The following is a 5,760-nucleotide window of genomic DNA, read 5'->3' on the forward strand; positions in this document are numbered from 1 at the left end:
AAAAGTCCCTTTTGTGCAAAACTTTTTGCGCAAAAGGGCCTGCGTAGACAGCTCAGATTTGTTTTGCGCAAAAAAGCATCTAGATTGGCATGTACGCTTTTCCACAACAGCACTTTTTGCGGAAAAGCGTCCGTGCCAATCTAGACGTGCTTTTGCGCAAAAAAGCCCCGATTTCCGGAAAATCATGCCAGTTTAGACATAGCCCATGTGCTTTACTTCTATTAGAAATCAACTCAGTGCTGTGTTTAAATGGAAGGTTGTGTTTACCTCTCCAGGTCATTTAATAAGCTGTAATGCGTTTTTGGGTCTTTAGCGAGACAAATGAACCTTATCATTTCTCTGAACTGTCTATGAGATGGCTGGACACTATAGAACACACAGCTTGGGGAAAATTTGGGACTAAGATTTTATTGGATCATCTTGCTGGTTGTCAGTGTTGTCTTCGAATCATCATTGTCAAGTCCAAGTCGAGTCTCAGATCACTACAGTTCAAGTCTCAAGTTGAGTCTTGAGTCCCTAACATCACTTATGAGTCAAGTCCCAAGTCGAGTCTCAAGTCTTAATTTAAAAAATGTCAAGTCACTTTTGTACAAGCTATCAATATCGGCATTTTCAGACAATTTTTTCACCAAGTCGATTTAACAAAATTAGCAAGTCTCAAGTCGAGTCTCAAGTCACAAGCAATGAACCCGAGTCGAGTCTCAAGTCGAGTCACCTAGGCGACTTAAGTCAGACTCGAGTTCAAGTCGTGGGACTCGAGTCAACAACTCTGCTGGTTGTAATCAAGGCTGGTGGAAACCAGTGTGCTAAGGTCAGAGCTGCTGACCCAGGGCTGTCTAGCACATAGATAGCCAAGGGGTGACCTGCATATTTGTTGCAGACTGTGAACATTCCAGGCAAGGAGTTACAGTAGCAAAGCATTGTGAGGCAGTCAGGGATACAGGGTGGTAAGAGGCGACACCCTAGAACCATAACACAGATGTTCTTACCTGAAAGTGGGTCTAGTACCAGACTGCAGCTGTGGGAGGCGGAAGGGACTACTTTCAAACCAAGACCCTCTAGCCTCGCCAGAAGGTTAGTAAAAAAGGTGCCAATCACACATGATCTTTGGTACCAATCGCACATGGGTCTTTCTGTTCAAGGAGTGTATCCGTACACTACTGCAGTGCATTCCCCAGAAATGATGTGGGCGGGCTTTTCCCAACAGCTGTAGAAAACAGGAAAAACTTCTGCATTCCCAGTGTGTGTGGCCAAAAAGGGAGGCACAAGAAATGTTTGGTTTCCCTGGCTGTGAGGACAATGACTGGAAAATCTAAAGACGTAGCAGAGATGTGGAAAAGGAGAGTGCATGTTGCCAGCATACAAGAGTCAGAATGGAAGGGGTGAAATCTATAAACATTGCAGTGTTCCATTATCACAGATGAGGGACAAGGGGGACTAGAGGAGGAATAATTGCAGCAGGAATACCTGTGGGATACGGCAGTGAACCTGAAAAGTGAGGGAGAGTGTCTGATGCCACTTAGAATCACGCTGGGCAGAGAAGAAATTTTTCATGCGGCATGTGCTTCAGGGCGGTTGTATGATTTGGGGAGCAGGAGAAATTCCAGCTGGTGCTGCACTGAATGATAAGTGAAGCACTGCCGTTGGAGTACTTGATTGCCAGAACCACTCTCAGCGGATGTGGGAGTTTGCAGGGAAGGACGCAATGATTGGCACCAGGGATGATCACCACAGATAGCCCGATCATCAGCAATAGGTACTTCGTCAAGAAGGAGCACTTTAATTATAGACAAGAGCAGTGCCAATGTGCCCCAGACTACCTCCTGACAAGAGGAAGAGAGATCTTTAAAAAAATCCTATAAAGTCATCCCAGGAGGGATGATTGCAGAGCAAGACAGGCTGATGCATATATCCATTACAAACGTGCTACTGGGTTTAATTAGGCGATCACATGCTATTTCTCAAACCACACAGGCTACATCTACACTATGAGTTTTCTCAGCAAAAAATATGCTAATGGAGACTCATTTGCATGAGTTGCGATCTTATTTCCATATTTTCTGCCCATCCATTTTTGAGCTGGGATTTTTGCGCAAAAACACGCAGTGTGGACGTTTTCTTTTTGCGCAAACCCCCCCTTTTCCACAAGATCCAAAAATATGCAAATGAGATCGTGACTCATGCAAATGAGTCCCATGTTAGCATATTTTTTGCCGAGAAAACTCGTAGTGTAGACGTAGCCACAATGTGTAAGTCATTCAGTACTATTACTACTCCTCGGAGAATTCTGAGACACTGCGCACATGCAGAATTCATGTCCCACCCCAGAATTTCTTTCTGTCCCCCTCAGAAAAAGATGGGGAAGCAAAGAGAAAATGTGCAGGGGCAGGTGTGTTGGTCTAGAGATGCCCGGGGGCAAGGCGAGGCATGGGGCATGCGGGGTCATATATCAATGCCCCTCCCCTCTTTTTGTGAATGCAGAGCTGTCCAGCTGAAGGAGAATGCTGCTCCATTTCACTGACTCTACAGCTGGATGCTACCGCCTGGGTCCTAGTGCCAACTGGACTCCCCTCCTGAGTACTGGGAGCCAGCCTGTTTTCTGTACCACAGTGAGCGCCCACTGGGTGGGGCAGGGTAAGAGGGTGGGAGGTAATGGAAAAGGGGTAGAGAGGAAAGAAAGAGGTGGGAGGGGGAGGGGGATGTGGGAGTGAGGTGGATGGGGCAGGGGGCAATGGGGAGAGGATGGGGGGCAACAAGGGGATGGAATGGGGAAGAGAAGAGAAGAATTGTGGGGGGAAGCTGGTGCCCCGCACGCAGTGTCCCCTTGGTGGCGGCAGCAGCAGCAGCAGCAGCAGCAACAGCTGGGACTAACTCACTAAGAAAGCCCTTTGAACCTCCATCCTGATGAGCACCTGGACCCCCCCAACTAACCCTTGCCCCCCAGACTTCCACCCCACTGAGCCTCACCCAGCGGCTCCCAAACCTCCAGCTACCAGAACCCCATGCTGAGCCCACCACATCTAGACCCCCTCTGCTAAGCCCCATCTTACCATACCCAGGCTCCGCAGATGAGACCCAGCCACCTTCATCTGGACCCCTCTTCAGCATCCCATTGCCACCGCACCCGGAACCCCCATCAAGCTCCGGTGTGTCCGGCTCTTGCACTCAGCTGCCCAGAACTCTGGTACCCTCCCCCAGCTTCCCCACACTAAGCCCCTCCACACTAGGACCCTGCTGGGCTGAGCCTGCCTGCCTGCCCACGCCTGGTGTGCCGGGGAAGGGGCACAGGAGCCTGGGGTGTCTCTGGGGCAGGCCTGGCCCTTGTGCCATGTCAGGGTTGGGTGCAGCCTCACCACCAAGTCCCTATCATGGGAAGGGGGGGCCAGCAGGGTGATCTCCCACTTCCAGTGGCCTGTGCTCCCCACTGCCAGGCTGGAGTCTCCATGTTTATTTATTGACAAATACAATTTGCAAAATTTTGCAGAATTTTAATACTGCGCACTGAATTTTTGGGGAGGAGGGGGACACAGTTCCCTCAGGATTAGATGATCTATTTACACATGCACGGAGAGAGCAGACACCGTAAGTAGCAGCCATGTCCAAAGCTCCCAGCTGCGAAGGCACTCACATAATTTAAACATCACATCAATGTTACACTGACAACAAATGCCCTAAATAAAAATAACTGCTGGTAAATGGCTGTGGCCCCCAGGGTTCTGTTGTCCGATCCAGCCTAACCTCCATAGGTTTGACAGGTCTCCACTTACCTGCCTGGTGCTATTCCTGCTGACTTAGTTGGTGCCAATCAGGACTTAAACAGCTCTGATTTAACTGCACTAACAAGAGTGGATCAGAGCAATATCACAGCGGCTTTTATACAGGCTTGATTTTTTTCCCCATTGCTAAGCTGCTACCATGCTGACTTATCTGCTTTGTGCGCTCATAGTATAAATAAGCTGACACTGCCGATGGCTCATTTCCTGAGAAGGGTCCTTTTGATTTGGGACTCTCTCCTACAAAGCTGTTAACCTTCCACACATCTTCCCTCCTACCCCGCCCTCTGTTTTTGCTAAAGCTGTTAAGAAGGAGGTGTGTGGCAGTGGAGATAAAACAAGTAAAGGACTGCTCGTATTTATTATTTTTAATTCATGGGATCTGCACCCACGCATGGTCTGGGCTCCTCTGGTTATGTATATGAGAGACAGAAACAGGAAAGATCAAGTTGTGAAATGTACATTAAAGCCCACAACTGAAGGGGAATAAAAGAGCTAAAAAGCTTAGTTGCTTCATGTATTTTCTTTTTTTTTTTTAAAAAAAAAGCTCTCCAATACTTTCCTGCACTGCTGAGAAGCTGCTTTAAATCTTTAACTCGCTATTAATAATAAAACAGCTGGGAGTGGAGACAGCCTCTGAAAGGAACAACAAAAGACGAGTCCCTTGCCATGTGTAAGAGAGACTTCAAAAATAAAAGCCGAAGTGCAGCACACTAACGAGCCAACCAATATGTGCCTGGTCCATGCAGAGGAGGTGAGAGAGGAGTTCAGAGAGCTCCTTGAATACCAGGAGTACCATTAGTTTCCTTTCAGGTAATTAATAATGATATAGGCTGATTTGACAGCTTTCTGCTATGGAAACTTGGACAAATTTATGGCGGATGTCCTGAAAAAATGTTTCACTGGATCATCTGTACCATCAGCTATTGCTAAGTGCAGGAACAAAAGAATTGAGGCCTTTTTCTTACTAAGGTCAGGTCCACTCTATAGGGCAGGACTACTCAATATGTGGCCCGCGGGCTGCAGGCAGCCTATTTCTTTGTGGCCCATGATACGGTTTGGGTTTACATGGGGCTCACCGTGCGGCACGCAGCTGGCAGCCAAAACAAAAAAGGTCGTCAATATAATGGCCTTCTGTTGATATGCATTTTAGTAGTTAAATTCCTGGACTGTCATTGCTCATTAAAAGTGCTGTCATATGGGTGAAAATTGGGAAATATTGCATTTTATTAATATCAGCAGAATTGACTTAAATGAGGCCTGTGTGTTGTGCATATATTTGCATATATATGCAGCCACACTTAAGTTGCGGTTTTCAGCATGTGCTGTGAGTATCATTTTAGCTCCCGGGGCTTCCAAAGTTGAAAAGCCCTGCTACAGGAGAAGGTCGAATTAAGATACACAACTCTAGCTATGTTAATTACATAGCAGGAGTTGACATACCTTACTTTGAGTTTCCATGTGGTCTCCACAGCAGAAAAAAAAATGGTGTGTCTGAAAACTGTAGATACTGGGGGTACGTATAATTTTTTTAAAGGGGGTACTTATTTTTTTTTAAAAAAGGGGTACTTTATAAAAAAAAAAACAGTTGAGAAACACTGCATTAAGCCACTGTTGCATATTCCCAGACTTGGACTGCTTTGAGCGTTGGAGCAGCACCCAGCATGATTTAAACAGCTCTCAGGGCCTGTGAAATGTTTGGCAACGTCTCAGGGCCGCCCTGATGGCCACAGGGCTATGAGTTTGCCTTCCCTCAGGTGGGCCCCCTGCACTGAGCTCGCAAGGGGGCACTTGGATGGCAGGTGAATGGCTGTATTTCACCATGCCTGCTCTAGGGGAAACCTGCTCTAGCTATAAGAGGGGATTTAAGGCCTCTTTACTGTGTCAGCCCTCCTATGCAGAGTACAGGGTCCAGAGTGGAGGGGAAGGCCTCCCACCCAATATAGAATTCACATGAATTGTGATAACGACCAGCCATGGTAGCCAT

The 5,760-nt window shown here is 47.3% G+C and overlaps 1 long non-coding RNA gene across 1 annotated transcript; it reads left to right on the forward strand.

The window, feature by feature from the left end:
* Nucleotides 1–978: 978 nt before the first annotated feature.
* LOC142828948 (uncharacterized) lies at nucleotides 979–4,580 on the forward strand. Its single transcript, XR_012903123.1, has 3 exons — nucleotides 979–1,074; nucleotides 2,482–2,609; nucleotides 4,321–4,580. It is a non-coding gene; the product is annotated as an uncharacterized LOC142828948 (long non-coding RNA).
* The last annotated feature ends 1,180 nt before the right edge of the window (nucleotides 4,581–5,760 follow it).

The sequence above is a fragment of the Pelodiscus sinensis genome, chromosome 4 (assembly GCF_049634645.1).
Source record: "Pelodiscus sinensis isolate JC-2024 chromosome 4, ASM4963464v1, whole genome shotgun sequence".
Lineage (NCBI taxonomy): Eukaryota > Metazoa > Chordata > Testudines > Trionychidae > Pelodiscus > Pelodiscus sinensis.